At 42.9% G+C, this 11151-nt stretch overlaps 1 protein-coding gene across 3 annotated transcripts in view; it reads right to left on the reverse strand.

Moving 5' to 3' along the window:
• The window catches only part of srpk2 (SRSF protein kinase 2), a 62483-nt gene that overhangs the window by 33743 nt on the left and 17589 nt on the right, over positions 1-11151 (reverse strand). The window lies entirely within an intron of this gene.

Below are 11151 nucleotides of genomic sequence, written 5' to 3' on the forward strand. Positions count from 1 at the left end.
AAATCCGGCATACTTAACTTAGATTGAGTCACACAAAAAAGAACTCCTGTGTATTAAAAATGACTTTACTTTATGGTAACTTTGCCGCGCAATGGCTTTCAGTAATTAACATCCTGTAAATGCTTTGTTGAAAGGAATGTATGCTATTTTTTCTGAGAAAAAAAAAAGTCCACAGTCATTATAAGCAATGCAGAGGAATCATGCACTTTCTGGTTTGAGCCTGTTAATTATTAGCACTGCTGCAGCAGCCCGCTCAACACTCCCGGGGGGCTTCATCGATAGCAAAGGCCCCAATCGAGCAAGGGAGCAATAATCTTCATGAAAAGTCACACAACGTTATTAGTTTTCTGAAGCAGGCTCTAAATCATGTCTATTAATCGCTGCCAATCAAAGAGAGTGTCACCATTAATTAGATCTATATATACTGTGTGTGTATACTTGTGCCTCAGTACTACAATAAGATGCAATATAGACCTGTTAATCCAAGGAAAAGAGCTTGTTTTTTCACATGTTAATGTGGATTGATGTTTTTTCCCCATGTATGTGTCCAAAACCACATACATGTCTACATTTAATTCCTACAAATGACCTTTCAATGAAGGACCAAAATCAGGGTTGTTAAATTTAAATTACTGATTTAATGTGTTTCACGGGAAGAGTCTTATAAATAGCAACTATCTTAGCAATGCTGTTCTTATGCTGTTCTTCCTTCTTTGGTATATCTATCTGGTCTATAAATCTAAGCCAAGATTGCTGTTTTCGGCTTCATCAGCTGCAGGAATGCAAATAGAAATCTAATTTGACTGGGTTCAAACACGATGCTATAATGAGTCTGGTCCACGCAAAAGTAAGTGAGTCAAATGTGTGACAGCAAACGTAAAAAGCTAAATTAGAAAAGCTTTGAATGCTTGAAAAACATGAACATTTGTGAAGAGTCGTTGAACTATTCATGACCCCCCTTTTTTCACAAGTTTAATCTATTCTGAAAAGAAACTCAGCAAATTTACCCTCAAAGTACAATCAATACACAGCTTGCCTGTTGTCTGTTTCATGTTGCCTTTCAGTTCTCAACAGATCAAGACCAAGACAAATCTTGCACCACTCAAAAAAAGACTCTGGTTGTGCTTTAGGACTGCAGATAACAACTGTGTTCATTAACAATGTATCTGCCTTTAATTTTCTTGATGAACCAATTGGTGTAGAATACCACCTAAAAGAGTGGAAACATCCAAGATGCCTTTAAATGTCTTCTTTTGTCTGAGCAGAATCAAACTGTAGCCTACACTGTCGGATCCGGGAGAGAACCGTTCCATCTATATTTATTCATCTATATCAGAATCAGAACCATTTTTTTTGCCAGGTGTGTTACACATACGAGGACTTTGTCTTGGCGGGTGGTGCATACATTAGGCAAACAACACAGTGCAGAAATAGAAACATATTCAATTTACAGTAGAATATAAAATAAAGTGCACAGAAAAAAAAGATAACAGTACTAGAGACAAGTGACCAACAGTCCAAAAAACCTGATCATACTCTTTGTACTGCAACATAGTAAAAAGAGAAAAGGAGCAAATTCTCACATTGGAGAAACTCACATCAGAAAGTTATTTTTGCTCAATAAATCCCAATCAATGAATCTACTAATAGTTGCTAATCTGCTAACCCTGTCCGGTCACAACTTCCACCAATATGGAAATGAGGAGAAAGAGTGGTGACAAAAGCACTTTTGAATCGAAGAAACGTTCCAGCTCAAACAAAATAACCCCAGCCCTCTTGTTCAAAACAAGAAGTCCCATCCCATCTTTAACCTTGTCTCTCGGTCTTGTCAATGCAGCACCCCTTTGACACTTTATTTCCCTCATTCTTTCTTATTCCCCTCCTTCTACCTGTTTCGGAGGGCCCTGTGGCGCAGGCGGAGCACGCACAAAGCCAGACCCCATTTCTTCTTCGTGGTGAGACCCGAGCTTAACTCCATAGGGTTGCAAAGAGGGACTGACGAACACGAGGACACTGTAACTCCCGCTCTCAGCTGTAGACTCTCAAATGCAACAGCGGAGAGACAAGACGAACCGAGCCCTGAATTCCAGCAGAAGTCACATGGGACTCTGACACCCACCTGCGAAGGATCCTTCTCAATGCCCAGTTTGGATTGTGCAAGTATGGCGGCCATTGAAGGATCTATTTTATACATGAAACGCATGCATGATATCTCACATACACATCTGAAATGCAACACATTAGTACCCCTCCATCTGCATGAGCGTTAAAACACACTTGTTACCTAAAATACACTCTGAAAAGACATCTAGTGCCAATTAAGCTACTAAACTCTGCTCCCAAAGATATCTTCTAATAGGATTTGAGTGTCAGCTCATTAAAATACCACGAACTGGAGTCAAAGCTTTACACGTTGTGATTAGGACAGAGTAGAAATGGGCGGCTTTTAGTTTCAGGACGACTGTCAGCTCGCTTGCAGAAAGACCGGCAGCACTGCATGTGTAAAGCCAGTTTTAAAAGGTGGAGCTGGTTCAAAATAATGACCCAGAGGGTTGTCCATGTACCAGCCAGCATGGCGATCGACCTACATCACCAGAGTTGAACTTAATACGTGACATAGAGTCTCACTACTTAAATCCATCAACTTTCAGATAAAAAAAAAAAACATCTATGAAGAAACACTTAAATATAAGAAAAAGTGCCTACGACATCATCTAAAGTCTCTTTCCCACTGGACAAAAAAGCACCAGAGATTCCAGAGATTTATCGGCTCCAGCTCCGATTGGCGACATTTCGCCGCCTTTCCGTCGCGATGCTATGTGGCATGTGTTGAAGTGAATGTATATTAAACAAAATCAACAGGGATTTGGACAATTATTATAATTCATCCACACAAAATAATATGCTCTAACGCCACAAGACTCTATTGACACCAAAGGTAATTGAAGGTAACTTACTTATCAGCTCCACTTCCTTCAAATCAGACCAAACTAAATAAAACTAATCTGGAATCTTTCAACTGTTCCAACAACCACCAACTGGTTTAAGAGTTTGGAGGAGAAACTGAACGAGAAGACGAGTGAATGTTTATTTTTTTAGAGAAGTAATCATTCACTTGTGTCACACCAGGAAAAATAAACAAAGGCATACTTGTCTCCTGGCAGTGGGAAAGTAGTCTATTGGCTATTTTTAGTGGGGGATTTTGTGCTTAATAAATCTTGCATTTGCATGCTAATTTGGGTGAGAAAAGGGTATCAGTATCTTCTTCTGTTGAGTAGCTTAATTAACGTAATTCCAATTCTGTGTGCATAAAAATCCCACGATATTATGGGAAATTTTGTATTGATTGTGCCTCATATATTTCACAAAGGCAGCAGGGTGTATATCAGAAACAAAGTATGAGAAACACTAGTTCACTTTGTTTTATATTTTAGGGCCTGTGATGTGTTTCAATCATATTTTCTACAGGGACTTCAACCTGCAATTGACGGCAGGGTCAATTTAATTAATTAGTGCCTTAAAATATCATGCAAACTTCCCTCAAATATTCCTATTTGAAGCTCCAACCACGGGGTAAAATGACAAACAATTAATTGATGATTGTCGAGTCTTTTTGGACAATCCACAAATCAATAAGTCAATAATCATTCCAGCTTTAGTTCAATGTGTAACCTGAGACTTTGTCCACATTTAAGTCGAATAGTAAAATGCGTTCTGTTGAAGCCCCAAACACAGTTTATAATAGTTTTCTCTCATATTAGCATATAATATCGGGGCTGTGCCTACATGTCCTACTCTCTCCAGATACCGGTAGAGAGTATGCACATCGAGATCACCACACCCTTTTCTGCAGTGTGTGCCAGCATCGACAGGAAGACACACACACACACACACACACACAAACACATACACACACACACAGCTGCAGCGTATTGGACGTCACCCTCACTTTGCAGATTTTAAAAACTAGAGGCCCGGGTGTGAGCTGAGCGTGCAGAGTTGGCATGTTGACAATCTGGAAGTGTTTCAAGGGCCCATGGCTGGAGAAAGCCCACCCACTCAGGCCTGATGTGGGTCGACAACAACACCCGTGACCGTGCTGCAGCAAGAGACAACAGCCCAACAGCATTCTCAGACACAACAGATGAATATTGTTCTCAGTTACGCAGCAGATGAGTGACTCAGTCCTACAGGGCATGAGGCGTAGATGAGGGGTTAAGTGTGCACGTGTGTGTGTGTGTGTGTGTGTGTGTGTGTGTGTGTGTGTGTGTGTGTGTGTGTGTGTGTGTGTGCATGCGTGTGTGTGTGTGTGAGAGAGACTTTAGCAGGAGACAAAAGAGGACAAAGAAAGTGGAAGCTTCAAATGAAAACGTGTTATCTTTTCACACACATCCATATGCAAAGCCGCACAAACAAACACGTGGTCCCCCCCCCAACACACACACACACACACACACACACACACACAGTCACAGAAACAGGCCATTATCATTCCACTGCTTCAACGCTGCAGCATCAATAGAGATTAGTCCCCCGGTGACCCAGCATTACCCAACACACTGCGCAAGTCTGCAGAGAGCCATCTATCTTCTCCCTCCATCTTCCCTCACTTTCACTTCTCTCCTTCCCCCTTCTGCGTTTTATCTTTTGTCTATCCGAGGCTCCTCAGCCGTCTCCATCAGCTCTCTCCCGAGGTTTCTGCTGTCCTTTCCTGTTCTCTGCTCTCTATGGCTCAATCCAGCTTTCTTGCTCAGGCATTATAATCTATTTTTTTTTCCCCCTAGTCACTCTATAGGTTCAACTTTCTTTCGGGCTATCCTCCTTGTACCACGTTCCTTTGCTCGCCTCCTCCAAAAAGACAATAATAACATTTAAAAAGCTGTTTCTTTCTCTTTCTTCCCTCTCCTCCTTCTCTCACTCTTCCAACATTTCCTTATTTCTGCCGAGAATAACTTTCTCGGAGTCGTAGCAGTAAAGTCGACTGCAGAAAGACTAATATGCTGATGGGAGATAGCTGTAAAATAAAGAGAGACAGGCTCTGGCTGCATGCTAACTATCCACACTGCAGCTAAAGGCATTACATAGTAAGATAGGGGAACTAAAGGAGATTGTTTTTCCTCAAGTTTTTCCTTCAACAAGCCCGTTGCATAATGGAAATACAGTCTATTATTAGCATGGTTGGAATTGCGTATGAAAACCAATGAGTTCCTCTTGATGCACAGTTTAACAATATACTAGCAAATGAAAGAATGCCACTGAGTTCGCTTTTGTTACAAAATAGGACATTTTGGTTTGCTCAGATTACCGAATTGCACATTTATACTGGATTAAAATCAAATTGTGTTTGTTTCAATGTTGCAAAAATGCAGTAAGTGGTGCGAAATGTTGATGAAGATTCACTTGAACATGACCAATGTCTTGAACATGACCAATGTCACCATTAGTTTAAAGTACTGCATGATCGGTTCCAACGGAGACGCTTAAAACCTCCCGAATGGAAGCAACACCAGAAAGCAGAGGGAGATATGGAAGTTAAAAACCAAAGGAAAGAGGAGAGAATAAAGATAGACGGAGAAGGAGATGGTGAGAGGGTGAAAGACAGTTAAGAGTGAGCGATCCTACGTGATCGGAGCAGCACAGGAAAGACTGGAATGTTCTACATGTAAACACACTGAGTCAACAGGGGACTGAGAGCACTGGACACAAACACTCAAAGTCTCTCAAGCGTGAGAAAAACCAACCCAACAAAATGATAAGCACGCGCGCTGTTTGTCATGTGGACCGATTGGCAAAATAAATACTTTTTTAAACAAAGTTTTAAAAAAATGACGCGGTAATTTGCTCAAAGTGGAATGCGGTTCAGTGTTGACAGTGGAACATTAAAAGGTCAACACAAAACAAACATCCAAGGTAAACAGTCCAATATCATGTGGGAAATTGTGGGCGTACCGACAAAAAAATAAATACAAGAGTTCTTTAGAGTCCTAGAATAGTAAAATCAATTAATTTTTTGATGACAAAGCTGTCCTTTGGGGACAATTTGCGATGGAAAAAAAGCAAATGAATCGCAATATATCGCAATACTCAATAAATCGCAGTATCGTGATAATATCGTATCGGGACTTAAGTATTGTGACGATATTGTATCGTGGGCCCTTCAGTGATTTCTACCCCTAATTAGCACTCGGGAAGACAACGTCTGTTCACCACTTTGGACCACACTGAAATATCTCACCGGCTACAGAATGGCTTTTCATGACATTTTGTACAGACGTAGTGATCCTCTGACTTTCCCCCTTCGCTTTGGCTTGTGACCAAATACCTGACAAAAACCTGACTGCATTCCCAGCAGCCTCTGCTGTGTTTTAGCAAAAGTTAGCGTGCTCACACACTGAGCTGAGATGGTTAACATGAAAAACATGACACGTGCTTAACTTCAGCGTGTTAGCATTGACATTGTGCGCATGTTAGCATGTAGCTCAAAGCACCGCTGTTGGACAGTACCACCCTGCAGTGTATTGATTTTCCTGCCGCGACGGTCGTGACCTTTGACCCCCTCGCTTCACTCACTGACACCACAAAACCTGCTGAGACACTCACGCTGGATCATGAGCCGGGGTTCGGATCACATGACCCGCTCCTTGGGGGTATCGCCATGGCGATCGGGTTCGACACACCACTCGTGAGGTGTCTTGTTCCCGGCTGCTGGATGCTTGACTCAGTGATTCCTATTACTGATTAACCACATAGGATTTCATTGAGCAGGGTGGAAATTCCTAGCATTATTCTGCGGGGACACAAAGTTCAGCTATGCAATCAGGTTAGGCCTGACTTCAGATTTCAGACCAGTTTTAACTACAAACGCACCTACATGCACTTCTGTTTACCATTTACTACACAACTAAAAGGCCTCGGAAGGAAGGAAGAGATGTCACGCATGAAGACTTCTCCTCCTCCGTTTGTCCCAAATGGAGATTGGAAGCCAAAGGAGGAAAAAATAAAAAGAAGTGGCCGCGGAGAAAGTCAAAGTCATCGTTTGCTTCTCTCCAGACATAAGAGGGGGGCTGGTGGGAATAATGGAGGCCAGGAAGCCAGACAGGCAGTGCAGGCTGGCTAGTTGGCTAGCTAGCTCCCTGCCACGCTTCATTAGCTTTTGTCATGTCGCTGCATGGCTGGGGCTGCTCATGTCTGCGTGTGTGTGTGTGTTGTGTGCCCTGTGTGTGTCTGTAGCGATGGGGGTCGAACCACAGAAGATGGTGGAGGCCATATAGGCCAGTCGAAGCCACATGTACTCTGTGATCGTGATCGCTGCCATCACACGATATTCCAGTGCTGGATGTGATGTTGTCTGCTGCGTCTGCCTGGCTTACTGGCCGACTGGACACATTCCAACACATCACACAGCATCCTCTGCTGCTCCTCTGTCTGCCATTTTCTCCTCCCTTTTATCCTTTGCGTTTGTATAATCTCCTTCAGCTTTTTTCCCCCCCAATACGCAGATCTGGCAAGACAATTGGTCGCTTGATCGATAATCATTTGCCGATCATTTTCACCAATTAATTGTTGGAGTCATTTTTCAAAGAAGATAAAATGATCGGTTCGAAATTGATTATTGTTGCGCAGGCAAAACAAGGAATTTTGAGACATCTCCTTGGGCTCTTAAAACAATTGTCAGATTAATTGATTATGAAAATAATTGTTAGTTGCAGCCCGATTTAATGTCACAGTTAGTCGCACACAAGTAGGAAAAAAAGGGAGACAGGAAGGAGGCTGCATTGAAGCATTTGGATGCATACTGCAACCGGTGTCAAGTAGATGAAAGAAGAGACGAGATGGAAATGTTTGGGTGGTGTTGGAAATGGCCGGAGGTGAGTGTGTGGTTGTGTGTGTGTGTGTGTGTGTGTGTGTGTGTGTGTGTGTGGGATCTAACGTCAGATCATGGGAGACAGCCTTCCATCACTCTGGATTTGTGATACCATCTTTTTAGATTTATTTATCTATCCATCTCGTTTTATCTCCCACCTTCGGTCTCATTTTCCACACTTTTGTACCCTTCTCTCTGTTCCTTCTCCCTCTCTTCTTCCTGTTTGGTGTCCACAAAGAGTTTCAGCAATCACACTTACAAGGTGCAGAACAACGACGCATGAATCATGCATATAGATTACGCACTAATTTCAGACCATTAGCCAGCTCGTCACCTTCTATCTGCTGCACGCACAGTTTGAAGCGAAGGTGACATTTTCCACTGTAAGCACTACACTTAGTTCAACGCGCAGACCCCAGAATACACGCTGACAGAAGGCGAGGCGATCAACATCAAAGGCCGTGAGGTTTACCCGTCACCTCTCGGCGCTCCTTCCTCTCATCAGCTACAAGAGCGACGAGCCAGCTTTGCAACAAAGCCGGTAAACTCTTGACCTTTGGGTGTTTATTTATCAAACTTTTGTTTAATCCTTAAACAAAAGTCTGTTCAAAGGGACATAAGCCCTCCACCGAACGGCGTCGCTTATGACCTCAACCGACGGGCCGTCACCCCCTCGAAAAGAAGCTTTGAGCTGCTCACACGCAACAAGTATGTCAAAACACATCCTTACACACACACACACACACACACGCCATCCTTGTCCCCCATCCATCTCCATCCCCGCCATGCCTCAAGTGCCGAGTTACACAACGAGGATCGTCTTCTTAATGCGAGTGCTCTAAGAGAAATTTGTCACAGTGCCGCCTCTTGCTCTTTTCAGGCTCCAACATTCATTTGGGTTAACAGTTATCCAATCTATTCTGCCTTATTGTTGACAAACACGTTGCTGCACATCCCAAATGAAGTGTGTGTGTGTGTGTGTGTGTGTGTGTGTGTGCGTGCGTGGCGCCTGGATTCCAGATGGTGTTGTAGACAGAAGTATTGTGCTGATATGTCCCAAAACACGAGCCAAATATAGATTCAACACCACCCAAAGAAATGATAGAATAGGTCAAACTTCCAAATCAGTTCATGATGTGCAACAATTAAAATATGTCTGTCGTGAATTAATATAACCTAATTAACCATAATCTGTATTAGGGATGCAGTTTATCACTACATATACATTACCGAAGAATGTATCTTTTTTTTTTATTATAAAATTAAACTTTTGTCTGTCCATCAGTCGTTTAAAACACAGGGATGCAGCAAATCCTCATATCTGAGAAGCTGAAATTAAAACCATTCACCAAGTTTGAGTAATTGGCCATTGTTTATTAATGAAGCAGTAGATCAATGGAAAATTAATCAATTAACTGTAGTTGTCATAGTGAATTCAGCAGAATTCCGTACAGCACCATCTTTACATACACCGGCATACGTTGTGTACCATTGGCGTTGGCAAATGCTACTGTACTTGCATCTCAATAAGTTTGATCTTTCGAACATATCCCTTGCCACATCAATCTCTCTTGTGAGCAGCCAACGTATGCAAATGAAGAGAACAATGATGCACTTCTTTTCATTGAAAGCAAAACCTGCTGTGTTTGGTATCTGAACGTATCCAGCCCGAAAGGCCTCCCCAGCTGTCCGTGTAACGCTCACAAAGCTGCCGATTCCTCTCTGATCCTTAGCTTTGAGCATGGCGGTATATCTTAGTCTATTCCTGAGGTTCATAACGAATAGCGTTATTGTTTTGTATTCTGAATTCCTTCAGAGAGAAGAACCTCATGACAAGTTACGCTGACACACTCGCGCGGAGCCATTCTCACACCCGCGGTAGCATGCGTTGTTGCTTTTGTCATTTGAGATGTTGAAAGAGGGCAGCAGTTTGTGTGTATGAGTGGAGCGCTTTGTTGTTACCTGCCATGGAACAAGGGGCCGCTGCACTATTCTTAATTACAGTCAGACGGCTGTGACCCAAACAATAGAGGCAGGGACAAACGAACCGAGGGGATGAAATCCACAAACCACACCAGGGCTGCCAGATGATGGACTAGTGCGTGAAGACTAAACATATAGAAAGACAGATAAAAATAGATACATCATTTCCTTCCATCCATTCACTCTTAGAGGCCTTTACATGTGTGTACCTATATCCACTGCCTGCTTTTTAAACTTCTCCTGGTGTACATCCGAAACTGCCAATGTAATGCTGCTCTCCTCTGTGCCCAACTGCCCATGTAATAATGCCTGATATTGTTAGTGCCCGTTTACTTTCGGCCTATCTGTGTGCCCACTGTGCTGAGTTGGAGTGTGCCAGTCTGGGGCCTGGCGCTACGTTGTGTGGATGGCAGCGGCTCTGCCTGATCGTACTTGGCACAGCATCAGTGGCTACCTGAGTCATGCAGTCTGCCTGCTCCTCACCCTCCAGCACCTGTCAAATCGCACTCTTTCCGCATTTGCACACTGAAAGCAGAATGTGGGATTGGCCCGATTAAATCTGAATGGATATGGTTTCCAGTGCTTGCAGATAAGAGGTTTGGACACACATCATGACTTTGACCGATTCACGCTTGGATTCACGGCTCAAAACCAAGACGGAAACTATGACCAACAATATTACTCTCTAATTTTCAGTTGAAAACTTGGATTTCTGAATTGACTGACTGGAGTCAGAACTATGAGCTAATACACAACAAAGATGTTTTCAATGATAATACTCAAAATAAATAAAATATTGCTCACTTTGATCTTGTAAGTCTGCCCTGTCGAGTCTAATTAGACATGAATATGTGCAAATGCTTGAAGAGGCTATTAATCTCCTTGGAATAACAAGGGGTGAATGGCTTCTGAACCGTGGCTACCCAAGATACATGTGCTCCTCATGTATTGTGAAATAATCTGTCGAGACGATTTTAAATGACGCTGGTGTGCGTGTGTGTCTTTGTCTGTATGTATTTACAAGGATGATGCCTTTTAACTTTACCATTCAAGCTTAACACCGTTATCGAATGTTTGACGATGCAAATCTACGATTACAGCTGATCCAAATATGATACAACCGCTCGCGGGTGTTGCATAGAAGTCGAGTGGCGTTCGGAGGTGCCATTATTCAATAACGCCATGCACTGAGGTGCTTCATGTGTTCGAGCTGTTGTCTTGCGTCGCTGCCGAAATGCACTGCTGCTGCTGCTGCTGCTGCTGCTGCTGCTGCTGGCTGTGCTAATGTTGACGTGTGTTGACAC

The sequence above is a fragment of the Clinocottus analis genome, unplaced genomic scaffold (genome assembly GCF_023055335.1).
Source record: "Clinocottus analis isolate CAN_PGR_092001 unplaced genomic scaffold, fCliAna1.0.p SCAF_6, whole genome shotgun sequence".
NCBI classification, from domain to species: domain Eukaryota; kingdom Metazoa; phylum Chordata; class Actinopteri; order Perciformes; family Cottidae; genus Clinocottus; species Clinocottus analis.